The sequence below is a fragment of the Sardina pilchardus genome, chromosome 5 (assembly GCF_963854185.1).
Source record: "Sardina pilchardus chromosome 5, fSarPil1.1, whole genome shotgun sequence".
NCBI classification, from domain to species: Eukaryota; Metazoa; Chordata; class Actinopteri; order Clupeiformes; family Clupeidae; genus Sardina; species Sardina pilchardus.
This window is the reverse complement of record NC_084998.1, coordinates 12,722,483-12,735,253: the sequence shown is the minus strand read 5'-3', so window position 1 is coordinate 12,735,253 and position 12,771 is coordinate 12,722,483. Positions and strand designations below refer to the sequence as shown.

The following is a 12,771-nucleotide window of genomic DNA, read 5'->3' as shown; positions in this document are numbered from 1 at the left end:
CAGGAAAAACAAGACCGCTGTCCCCCCAACAGACACATCAGCATCGTGCGTCTCCGGACATTTTTTCCGTCCGGCTTTCCCTCGTCCTGCTGCAGGGCCTCCCTATATTCTGCACGTATTCCGCTGCCAGCTACCTGTTTACTCACTCGCTATGCCAGCTGCCGCATTGTACCTGACTGTGCACAAAAAAGCTGGACGCCATCTGACCACAGCTAACTGCAATGGGGGTGTTTCACACCTCACAGCGACCAAACCCACCATCTCGAGGCTGGGGCTGAAGCAGCCTGCTAGCGCTGCCGTATACTGTAGTGGCAGCAGACAAAAGGTGCTGTGAGTATTGTGCGCAGCGCAGCACACATCACTAAGGACTGCGATGACTCAGTGTCTGAGATTTAGCGGCCAAGATGCTATATAAGAGAGAGCATACAGACATATAGGAACATATTTCCTGCCAACAGCGCTCACAACAGAGATTTACAGAGAAGGGGAAGCATGTCGCCGCACTTATATTACACATCCAACACACACACACACACGTCACACACACACACACACACTCACACACACACACACACACACACACACGCGTGCACACACGCGCACACATACGCGCACACAGGCACATGCACACGCACACACACACACGCACACACGCACACACACACACTCATGTGTGCACGGGCACCATTACAGGAAAAATGTCTGACATTCTCACCCCATACCCAGAAGTTCAGTTATCAGAAGCTACTGTTGCCGTTCATGCTCTAAATATCTATTTGCCAAGAAAACTGCTGCAATAGCAAAGCTACCATGTATCCTGATCCTCAGAACAGCACTTTTAAAAGTGTTCCTAGTAAACATGTTCACTAGCACTTCTGTTGAGCTTGAATCAAAAGAAGCACATGTAACTCAAGCATTTGACAAGAACAACCTAACAACCTTGTTCATTCAGTTGACATGGGTAAACATCCTCAAGAGCCTATGGGTTGAAGGGGTCATCCGGACAGCCTCAAGGCCTCACAAAACCACAGCAATCATTTCCAAAACATGTTAATGTATTTCATAGACAGCAGTGCATTGGTAACCACAATGCAAAAAGTCACAGGAACTCCGCCTCCCAATCCAGTTCCTCTATGTTAGGCTCTTTGTGACCCATATTGCATCATACAGATACTGACCATGTTTAGAGTGAAAGCATTTTAAAGAAATGCTAATCGGCACTTTCATCACGACAGTGTGCTTTTTCTGACTCTTCCTACCCCTGATACTACAGATGCATCCGCTACAATGGAAACAGGTACACTCTAGTAGAAACAGGTCTCACGCCAAGTGTTGGTTTAATCCTGGTTGTCCCAAACTAACACACTCAGATGGACTCGAGCCAAAAGGCCTTTACACGACGTGTCCATCTTGTGGGATTGCTGCCTTGTGTGGTTCTGGAGATTTACACACCCAAAGGCTAAGAGCGCTCACTCAGACAACAAGAACTCCAAGACCGAGCTGGGTATTGGACAACAGCGAGAGCTCGGTATCCGTGCATCTCCATTTTTGCATTAAAAAAACGCACATGCACACAGGGTTCTTGGGGAGAGCGCTTCATGAAAGTTGAGGCCTTAAAGGAGAATTCCAGCCATTTTTCACATAGATCTCTGTTTCTCGAGGTCAACGGGTGCTATCGGTATACGAAGAGAAAACGAAGAAGAACGGTGCAACCAAGCTTGACTCGCTGCAGATAACAACGAGAGCAGCCAGGCAGCTACAGTACTACACGCTTGGGGCATTTTTAAAATAATTTAGTTCGTAAGGGCAGTACTCGGTGACCAGACTTAGTGCTTACGGCACATACAACCAACTCTTGATTAAACATTTTTCATGCTGTGACTGGTGCAATGAAACCTGTTGCCAAATGACATGTGTTTTTGTCAAGAATAAATCTCCACTGCTCGCAGACTACAGCTGACTCCAGAGCGGATCTGTTCCCGGTCAGGCCCAGAACAGTTCTAAAGTCAGCAGAACCATTCCAGATGCATGTGCTACAGGGGCCTCCGGGCTGTGCATTTATCACACTCTTGCTAGTTTGTGTTTTGACCTCCAATGACTATTCTAACACATCTCAGTACACTGTCAATACATAGGCAGCATTTTGGAGGACACAGGGGGAGAGAGAGAGAGAGAGAGAGAGAGAAAGTTGAAGAGGGAGGGAGAGGACACAGAGTCTGGGGAAGCACAGAGGAATGAACAGGATACAAAACTGAAACAAAGATTCTAGAACTGCTCTTGGGAATGCTCAAAGCACTCATGCCCCTGATCAGGGCTAGAGCCCAGGGCAGCCTGGGGTTAGGGTCAGTGCATTTGTTTTCCACACTCCAGCTAGTTCAGGTTTTTGATATCATTTGAATTGCTCCATCAGATGTTCAAACGAGGTATTTATTATCATTGAAATATGTACGATAATGATCAAAAACAATATGCAAGTCAAGCAAAGACCAACACATAAAGCATATGTTTGTCTGTGTGTGTGTGTGTGTGTGTGTGTGTGTGTGTGTGTGTGTGTGTGTGTGTGTGTGAGAGAGAGAGAGAGAGAGAGAGAGAGAGAGAATAAGTGGCAACAGAGGAAGAGGGAATGTGTTTGAGAAAGAGAGTGTCCGGCGTGTATGAAGCACAAACAGATATAGAGGGACAGAAGTGCTAAAAGAGATGTACTCTCTGACCTTGGTCGCCCACTTTCAAATGAGGAAATGACTGAATCACACTTCGGCATTCTACACTGTTGGCATAGGGCGTCTATTATCTTTCAATAGGCTAATGTATAGAAAGGAGAGGCCAATAGAAGAGAGTTTTGATGGGGTTTGCGCTGAACTGCGGATAAATGTGAGCGAATGCTTCATAATATAAGAATAGGCTACATATGCTTTTTTACATTCACATTTAACCAAATTGCTAAAATTTTGATTATTTAAATGAAAGAGATCGCAAAATTCCAGCAGAGTCGCTCAAAACAAGAACAATTCTCTCCGCGGCCAATCATAGTGACCCAATTAAGAGTGCATTCCGAGATTTTGAAGTAGGCTAGGCTACGATTTCCAAAGTACAATCTAGTGTCTGTTTCGTGCACAAGAAAAGTATTAAAAACAACTACTCTTTTCGTGGGAAATGTGGGTTTTCTGCGCTGTCATGTAGCTCCTGGTAAAATTATTAACTTAAAGAAACAGCCTCGCGCGGCAACATCAAGCGAGCCGGGTGACCCATTGTAGAATCCGACCTGTAATTAAACTATTCGACAAACAATATTGTTTCTCTACATATCCCGCTACAAATATATCCTGCAATTTAGTTGTTGACTGCTTGATGAATGGGTATTTCATGCAATGCATGACCAGCCATATATTCTCTTTTTTTAATCACGACGTTTTCTGCGAGAATAGCCTAAACCTACCAATCATAACCTACCTTGAATTAAGGACTTTGGTTTCCTTGGACGTTTTCTCTTTGGTTCTTTCCACCAGCCACATTTCCCATTGCAGTCAACAGCGCTTCTCGCATTAATCCAAGAGCGAGATTATACTCGCTATAAACAAATGGCCAACACCGCTACAGCTACAAACCGGTGGCGGAGACAGTTCGTAAAACATACCGCAAGCAATAACACCCATTACAGATACCAAAATCGATACAACATTCCCGGTGCGGATTGTTTTTCACGATATCTTCCCTCTGTTTTTTGCTACCAGCTCCACATCTTCCGCTGGCAGCCGCTTGTAAACAAGACTGATCTGCTGCGAACTACGAAAGTAGGTCATTCGGTAGCTCAATACTTAGCCAACGACATCATAAGTAACCGGCAGCGCACCACACGGCAGGATCGAGTAGGCAACGCATGGCAGAGAAAATAATATGATAGGCTCGTATGTAGCCTACACATCATTTTAATTACAGATGTGTCATCTGAAGCCATTAAGGCTCTCTGTTCTCTGACAGTTCATCATAGTTAAATAGGAGTTAAAGCGACTTCTTACACACAACCCACGCTGATTAAATGTCAGTATGAGACTTTGAGTTAACTCGACGTGGTGGTTTGTTAACAGGTAGGCTACCCTATTTTAACCAATTATAATTGTATCAACGGATACAGGCCGTATGAAGAAAATGGCAGCACGAGGCGTCTAGTTATAGCCCAAGGTATCACTTCCTCATAACTAAAGATGATATGAAATTAGAAACCAGTGTTCACATTGACATCAATCTATAAAACACAACAAATAGCCTAGTCCAGATATGGGCAATAAGGACATCAAGTCTTTGTGTGTTGAATGGTTTGAATATGTCATACCTGACCTCTAGTAGTTTGCCTAATAGGAGTCATTCTCACCATAGGTCCCTCCCTTATGCAACCATTACAGCATGGATTCCAACTCTCAAGAGGGATACAGAGTTAATTGCAAAAAAACAACTTTGGCATCTCTTTTCATAACAGTCTATTTTTTCTGATAAATGTTAAAAAGCATGTTATCCAATGTTTAACAAGAATACCTAGGCTATAAGCCGTCATCTTCAAATAATAATAATACAAATATATCTATAGGCTATACCCGATTAGAACGCCTACACAAAAAAAGGTACATCTGCCATATGAAGATATAAGCAGTTGCTACAGGAACAACTATCAGGTCGAAACTGTTTCCATGGAGAGCAAAACCTTAGATTATTCTCAGACTGACAAAATGGCTGACACCAAGGCAAGCACTACAGTTGACACTGATTTTAGCAACATAATTGAAATGTGTGTGTGTGTGTGTGTGTGTGTGTGTGTGTGTGTGTGTGTGTGTGTGTGTGTGTGTGTGTGTTATTCCCAATCTATAAACAATCCAAGAAAATAAACCTCACCACTGCGCAATTTAACATACAGTACACAGTAACTTTTGATTTCATCTTAAATACCATGATTAGCATGAAACGAATTTTTCAAGTTTTCTTGATCATACATAATAAGTGTATTTTACTGCTCCTTAAGTCATGTTGATTTGTTGATTTACTTTTTATTTTCCTGTTTACATTGTAGTGTATGTTGTGTGTGGTGACATAAGCTGCTGGGACCTTGAATTTCCCCTTGGGGATCAATAAAGTATCTATCTATCTATGTATCTATCTATGTATCTATCTATCTATCTATCTATCTATCTATCTATCTATCTATCTATCTATGTATCTATCTAGCTATCTAAAGTTGGTCCAGACATTACTAAACATAAGTAAATGAAAGGTGAGCAAAATGACGGGGAATATTCCTATTCCAAGAGTTTTTTTGACAGCCTTTAAGAATAATTGCAAACTGATTTAGTGTTGAAGTTGCTGTAATATGGAAGACAGGGTGAGCAGAAGTAATAATAATAATAATAATTTTTCAGAGCTATGTCACTTTTCTTTTGACAGCGTCTCTTTTCGGAGGCTGATTTTTTCTCAGTGATGCCAAGTGGCACTGAATGTGGGTCAGTGGAGCAAAGAAGAGGGAGCGAGAGTGAGCGTGTCGGGAGAGCCAGTGACAGAATGCAAACAAGAGAGAGAGAGAGAGAGAGAGAGAGAGAGAGAGAATGGGTGATAGAAAGTGAGACCGATGGAGAGAATGGGGAGTGAAAGAGAAAGAGCAAGTCAAAATGAAAGGCAGAGAGACAGACCCAGAAAAGAAGAGAGGAGTGTGAGATTTGTGTGTGTGACAGAGAGAGGAAGGAAGAGGATGAAGGGTGAGAAAGAGTTAGAGCGCGAGAGAGCGCTTGCCACCGAGCACACACTTGTCTCTATATATGTATGTGTGTGTGTGTGTGTGTGTGATGATGATGATATGACTGTGTTCAGTTAATGCATGTGTGTGAGTGTGAGTGAGAGGAGGCGTGTATGAACGGCAGAAGGTGATACTCATCGTCGTGGCGACTGAAAGGTATACTGTAAGCCAGGTGTTTCTCCGCACTCATTCCCCATCCTGTCCATAATGAGGACTTAATCCACTTCACCTGAGTCACCACATCTACAATATGGGCCAAGGAATGTAAAACCATTTCACACCTCATTGAAGGAAGTGGATAAAAATACCCACATCTACAGTATGCTCTGTCATGCGTGCAAGTGCTCATATACACACACTTACTGTATCTTAAGCTCTAACACTCTTCGCGTTGACAAACACACATGTATCTAATCTGGAAAAGTGCCATGCGCACATGCCATGCCAATGAACTTTCCAATCAATTTTCTGTAAGGAAGTCCTTGGTTGTTTTGAAACACAAACGTGGGCACACAACAACACACACACACACACACACACACACACACAAGCTACCTTTATAGGAGGAAGTAATACAACTTACTGTGTTCAAAACACACACACACACACGCACGCACACGCGTCAACGTCAAATATTAAAAAATGAAAACTTTCATGCTAAACTAAAATAACAAATAAATTAACCATTGCTCTCAGAGACATATGGAAGAGGTAATCCCAAAACATATGTGAGCTATTCCAGCATTTACTGTAGCAGCAAATGACTCAGAGTACAGCAGGCCAACCAGGTGCAGACAACAGTGTTTGGCCTCCCACTCATCAAAACATCCAGAGCGCGGCACAAAGTGTAAACCAAGACATTTCCTCGGCTTCCGAAAGCAAGTCCATCCTGCCCCGGGACGCCACCTTGGCTTCCACGCTCGCCTCTCACAAGTCCTGCCCTCTACCTCTACCTCTGCCTTGCATGCCACTTACTCACTCATAAACTTAAAATACACACACTCTCACCCACCCACACACACACACACACACACACACCCACACCCACACGCACACGCACACGCACACGCACACGCACACGCACACGCACACACACACACAAACACCAGGGTCATGGTGTTCATCTCCAGGGAACATGCACACTGATAAAAATGTATACCTGTCGGCTGCTTCAGACCAAAGTGCCAAATCAGTGGAAAAGAAGGTACATTTACTTACAGCTGTTGTTTGCACATGACATCCAAAACTTGTCAACAACTCACCCAAGTTTGCATATTTCTTTTTATCCAGAACAAACAAAAACAAACGAAAAACAAACAAAAACAACATCAAGATCTCGAGAAAGCAAGAGCACCAAGTGTACTTGACGGAAGCCATAAACTCTAATGATTCTGTTTACCATAGAGAGATGAGCCATATTTCAGTGCAACAGGCTGTTAATTAATAACTGATTACAGCTCTGCTGTTTCCTGTAATAGAAAGGCAATAAGAAACAAACACAACTAACTCCCAACACAAGCAATGACTAACTCAGGATTATTTCAGAAGAGGTATCACAAAGCTATCTACAACACTTTTGAAGCACTCCAACTAATCCCGTAATTGTTTACGGCACCTTAGAAGTTTCGCTTTGATGCACAGATTGTTTGCTGTGCTGAATCAATTCACCAATCGCCATTTTTACACTGTTGTTTGTTAAGCATTTCATTTGTTTATGGGTGTGGGCATTCAAAAGACAAAGCACAAGAGAAGGGAAAGAGAGGACGGGTGTGTCTGTGTATGTATATGTGTGTGTGTGTGTGTGTGTGTGTGTGTGTGTGTGTGTGTATGTGTGTATTTGTGTATGTGTATATGTGGGTGCAAGAATCTTTGTTGGTGTGTGTGTGTGTGTGTTGTTCCATGGGAACACAGATGGTGCTAAGGCACTATGTCATATTTCCGAGCTGCACTTCTCGCGAAATGGCTGAGGTATTTCCCTTGAGGTTCCATGCTGGTCGAGTTAGCATGTTTGTTGTGAGGGTGGTGTTTGGCATGACTCAAATCGGCACAGTGACCGAAGTGATTTTGAACACGCTCCAATCAGAAATGGCACACTTTGTATGATAACGTCTTTACCTGTCTGTCCCTGGCCTCGTTATCATGAAAAAGTAATTCAGTTAGCTCTGCTGTTCTGACTCACTGCCAAACAACTGAAAAGAAAAACCTGTCGGCAAAACATGTTTCAAGCAGTGATCTGGAAAATGGAGAAGTGTCCATGTCTGATGCAGCTGATTGTTATGACTGCACTGACAGATTACTCCCGTGAACAGCGTGAACGACAAGATAGTAATCTAATGCTTCATCGTGACCTTGTTGAACTGGCTAATGGGGGTTTCATTACGAGAGATGAAAGACAGCCTTTCCTCCAGCAAAACAAAGAAAAACATATTTTTCAATTACAGTGTTTCATTTTTGTGTGGTATCCTTGTAATGATAGATAAAATGGCACAAACTAATTAAATCTAGTCAAAGACCATAATTAAGATGACCTGTTTTTCATTTAACACTGTGCCACTTTTGTAAAAAAAAAAAGAGAAAAACACTGATAACTGATAATTAAGCAGGAGGCTCTCGGGCAAAAAGAAAACGAGAGTGACCTGACTGATTTCTATATCAACACCTCCACTTATCCATTACAAAGAGACCACACAATCTGCCTTTGATACCATAAGGCAGGCTCCTACAGATATCAAAAGGCATCCAACTTTGCAAAAAAAAGGCAGATGAATTACTGTTCTATTTACGAACATATCTAATAATTAGTTAATGATATTATGATCTTAATGATATTATGAAACAGAATATATAATCATGCTAATCCACAACATCATTTAGTGAAACTTACATAAGCATAATTACATCCCGCATTCAAGAGGGCACACACAGTAAACTATAGTGACCCCTGTGCCTTTTTCAACAGTGTCAAGTATAGAGCGCATTATGCAGACATCAGTGTAGCAGTAGCCAGACAATACTCAATAGCGGTCATGCCATACAGTCCTTGAATTGAATTTGGACATAACTGTAACAGAGTTGCATTAGTCTTGCCTTGACTAGATTTGCTGGTTACACAATTTGCTTGCCTCGTTTTTTTTTTTTTTTTTTGAGTAGCCTGATTACTTGTGTTCCTGCTCAGAAAAAAATTATAATATCTTCATAAATCAACACAACCATTTGATCTGTATGGTATATGGAAATTGTTGTTGCTGAATACTACTTAACAACACCATTTATTGCATAAGAAATGAGAAATGTTCAATCGACTGTGTTAGAGAGTACCAACACACACACACACACACACACACACACACACACACACACACACACACACACACACAAACGCATATGCACACATGCATATCACACACACACACACTATTCATGTAGTTTTTGCTGATGTAATTCTTGTCAGTGTGAGTGAGTGAGTGAAGTGAAAGCCGGGTGGGGTGTCTGGATGGTTATTCATGCCCCTGTTCACACAGCAGCTCTGAGGGGAGTTCAAGCCCAGGTGAAATGCATGGGACCGAGTCTGGCATGAGCCCGCGGCAGGCCCGCACAGGTCCTGTGGGCGGTTCCGCTTACCCCTGGGGCACAGATTGCCTGCCCGCGTCCACCGAGTCGGAGGCTGATGTATGATTCATAAAGATCTCCCACATTTTTTCTGCATTATTCAGCATCCGCCTACGTGAGATTACTTCCCCTCCGATATGTAGGTCAGACGATTGGATAATGTGATGACACTGTGGTTGGTTTGTAAAATGAGAGAGAGAGAGAGAGAAATAGAGAGAGAAAGAGAGAGAGAGAGAGGAGGAGAGACATCTCTCCCTCTCTCTTTCTCTTTCTGTTCTATTGCCTTTGGCTCTGGGTCATTTTAATATCTTCGAAGAGAGAGTACGTACTGTATTTGCTATGGAGCACATGAGCAGCGCGTTGCTCCCGATGCTGGGGGTACATAAGCGGTGATGTCACAACGCCTCATGATTCACTCTCCGTAGGTGACAACGACGATGCCGAGCTCATCTTGTCTCTTTGCATTACCATGGTAACACGTGGATCTGTGTGTGTGTGTGTGTGTGTGTGTGTGTGTGTGTGTGTGTGTGTGTGTGTGTGTGTGAGTGAGGATTTGTATTGCAAAATGAAAGAGATCTACCTATTCATTGATAAGGCGAATCAGTAATGCCTCCCAACACAAATCAGTTCCAACAAAGCCCATGTAACTGTATTCTCAATCCTTTTGTCAAGCCAAGCAGTTTCCCTCACATGCTTCTTCTAATTCCTTACTGTCATTTGTCAGTTGAGAAAGATTTACAGGTATGCGTATGTCTTGTGACAAACTTTCCTGCAGTCATTGCAGTTATGCGAGTCTCGCCCTCTGTCACCTAAAAAAACTGGTGCGCTACGTCTGTTAACGTGGGGTATGTCTACCAAACCTGATAGAACCTATTCCATAATAAGGACTTGCTCCAGGCAGTATCATAACTCACGTCTAAGTCCTAACGACATCTCGAGCCATCCTGCATGATCAGGCAGCAATGTGATGACTTCTGACGTGCCTTACGTTCACGCACTCCTAGATAACATCAGGAGGCTCGCGCTGCTTGCTCTTCCCCAAAGTGGATTGGATTGGCAGGTGTCTATGAAGCCTGTTCTCAGTCATGGCAAGGTCATGACCATGATGGCAAGTCATGAGATGGGTGAGCAGTGACGAAACCACCAGAGAAGACAAGCATTCCAATCAAGATGAGAGTGAATGGCTGTCATACCACAACTCTATATAGGTCAGGGATATCAGTGGCTGGTACCTACAGTATATATGGATCTATATACTGTATATTACAGCAGCAACTAACTATTGTGTCCTCGGCTAAGCTAACTAATCAATTAGTTGCTTGGTAGGTACAAGCTTTTGCCTTCTTCTTCTGATATTGTGATGAATTTTAGATGAACCTTTTACAGTATATATTTTGCTTGTGATATTATCCTTTTAGTGGGTCTTCGTGACAGTATTGATTAAAGAGTTTCCCTGTGATTCCCACCCCTATATTTGACACAAATGAACAGGAAAAAAGCCTTTTCAAAAGTATTGAAAATGTGCACCTGACTGAAGGCCATCTAGCAGGCACTTCTGTTGGGAAATGTTCTTGCTATGGAAACGTCTAAATGATCATAATCATAAGTGGCGTTCCGGCACCATAGCGGTTCTAAGGTTCATAGCCTCCTAATTGAGAATGCGCACCATTCTTCCTCCGCTGAGATACTGAGGGTACAGATCAACTCTCATCATTTAAATTAGATCTTAAATCAGCGGGATGCTGATCTCTCAGAAATTATAAAAACACTTATGTCTAACATCTGTCTCTTCTAAGGCAATTACCATGATGTTAATGTGCCTTCTCTGTTTGCACTCTGTTCTGACAATCCATTGTTTTTTGCCCTACTTTCAATAATTGCATAGCATTCTCGACAGAGCAAGCTATAGGAGACATATTCCTGAAAGACGCATTGCACTTTGTACATACGCATCCTGTGCGTATGACAAAACATATAACACCCTCGAGTCACACTGCCTATGTCACGTCGGTAAACTAAATTAACCTGACAGGAGAACATCCCTGTCTAACACAGTTTCAACATAGCAACATGAATCTGTAATATTTTGCTGTTCTGTATTTGCCTCTCAGTAATCTTTTGTTTTAAGGAGATGTTTGTACACCACAAAGAGTTATCAAATATCAAGCCCAGAAAGGATGGATTGAAACCCAAGTCAATACATCAAAATGATTGTTTTGTAATTAAACCGGCCTCTAGTTAATAATATAAAAGAAATTCTCAAGAAATACACAATCAGCAGTGTTCATATGAATTTGTGACTTGTAACAAATGACCATCTCTGACACCCAGAGGCATAAACACATACAAATAAATAATTGATTAAATCTTTGAAAATGGCCTCAGCTTTAATTTCATTAATATTAAAAGAACTGAAATGATTTCCACGGCCTCCTTTTGCTCTCCATTCAAAAGCAGAGAAGAAGGAGAAAAAAAGACAATTACCAGTCAGGATTTCAGAACAGCGAGGTTCTGACCAATCTCTAACACTAAACAGCCTATTAAGGCGGTGGGGAGGGGAACTGAGATTAATCAAACCTGATTCATAATTACCCTCTGCTGTTTTTGAAACGGGAAAGGGAAATAGCTAAATGATCTGCATCAGATTTTTTTTCAAAACACTTTTGTTTGATTTGTAAGCTTTGACATTATGTAATTATTTAATCACTCCTCCGCCACTTGTCCAATTAAAAACTTCCGGAACTTAAATGGGAACTGTTATTGAAATGCAGTGAATTATGTTATGACTACATATACTGCTTAAATGTAATCCCCAATAAATCGTAATAGGTTGTTGTAGTAGTACATTTGTACGGGCTACATATAACAGATATTTTGAATAAAATTGTTTTATTGGAAAAGGAGAGACCTCGTGTAATGGGAGAAGTAAAGCCAATCAGCCCTGTGGGAAGCAGGTGAGCGAGCACGAGATGGCTTAAGCCTCCCCCTCACCACCTCCACATGACATCAGCGCTGCCTTCTGCACACCGCTCAGTCCACACGTCCACCAGCCCTCAGCGCTCCACTCCGCTGAGCTTCACTGAACACCAGAGACAACACAGCGCTGAGCTGAGCTTAACACCACAGACAACACAGCACTGAGCTTCACTGAACACCACAGACAAGTCAACACAGCGCTGAGCTTCACTGAACACCCGAGACAACACAGTGCTGAGCTGAGCTTAACACCACAGACAACACAGTGCTGAGCTGAGCTTAACACCACAGACAACACAGCGCTGAGCTTCATTGAACACCAGAGACAACACAGCGCTGAGCTTCACTGAACACCACAGACAACACAACGCTGAGCTTCACTGAACACCGTAGACAACACAGCGCTGATC

At 42.5% G+C, this 12,771-nt stretch overlaps 1 protein-coding gene across 5 annotated transcripts in view; it reads right to left on the bottom strand.

Annotated features, from left to right (window-relative positions):
* npas2 (neuronal PAS domain protein 2) overlaps window positions 1–12,771 on the bottom strand; it is a 57,694-nt gene that overhangs the window by 30,116 nt on the left and 14,807 nt on the right. The window contains exon 1 of one of the 5 annotated variants that reach the window (XM_062535601.1): window positions 3,451–3,723. The exons of the other annotated variants lie outside the window; for them this stretch is intronic. The gene's annotated coding sequence lies outside the window, so the exon portion shown is untranslated. Of the gene's footprint in view, window positions 1–3,450; window positions 3,724–12,771 lie in introns of those variants that run through there. 5 annotated transcript variants of the gene reach the window in all.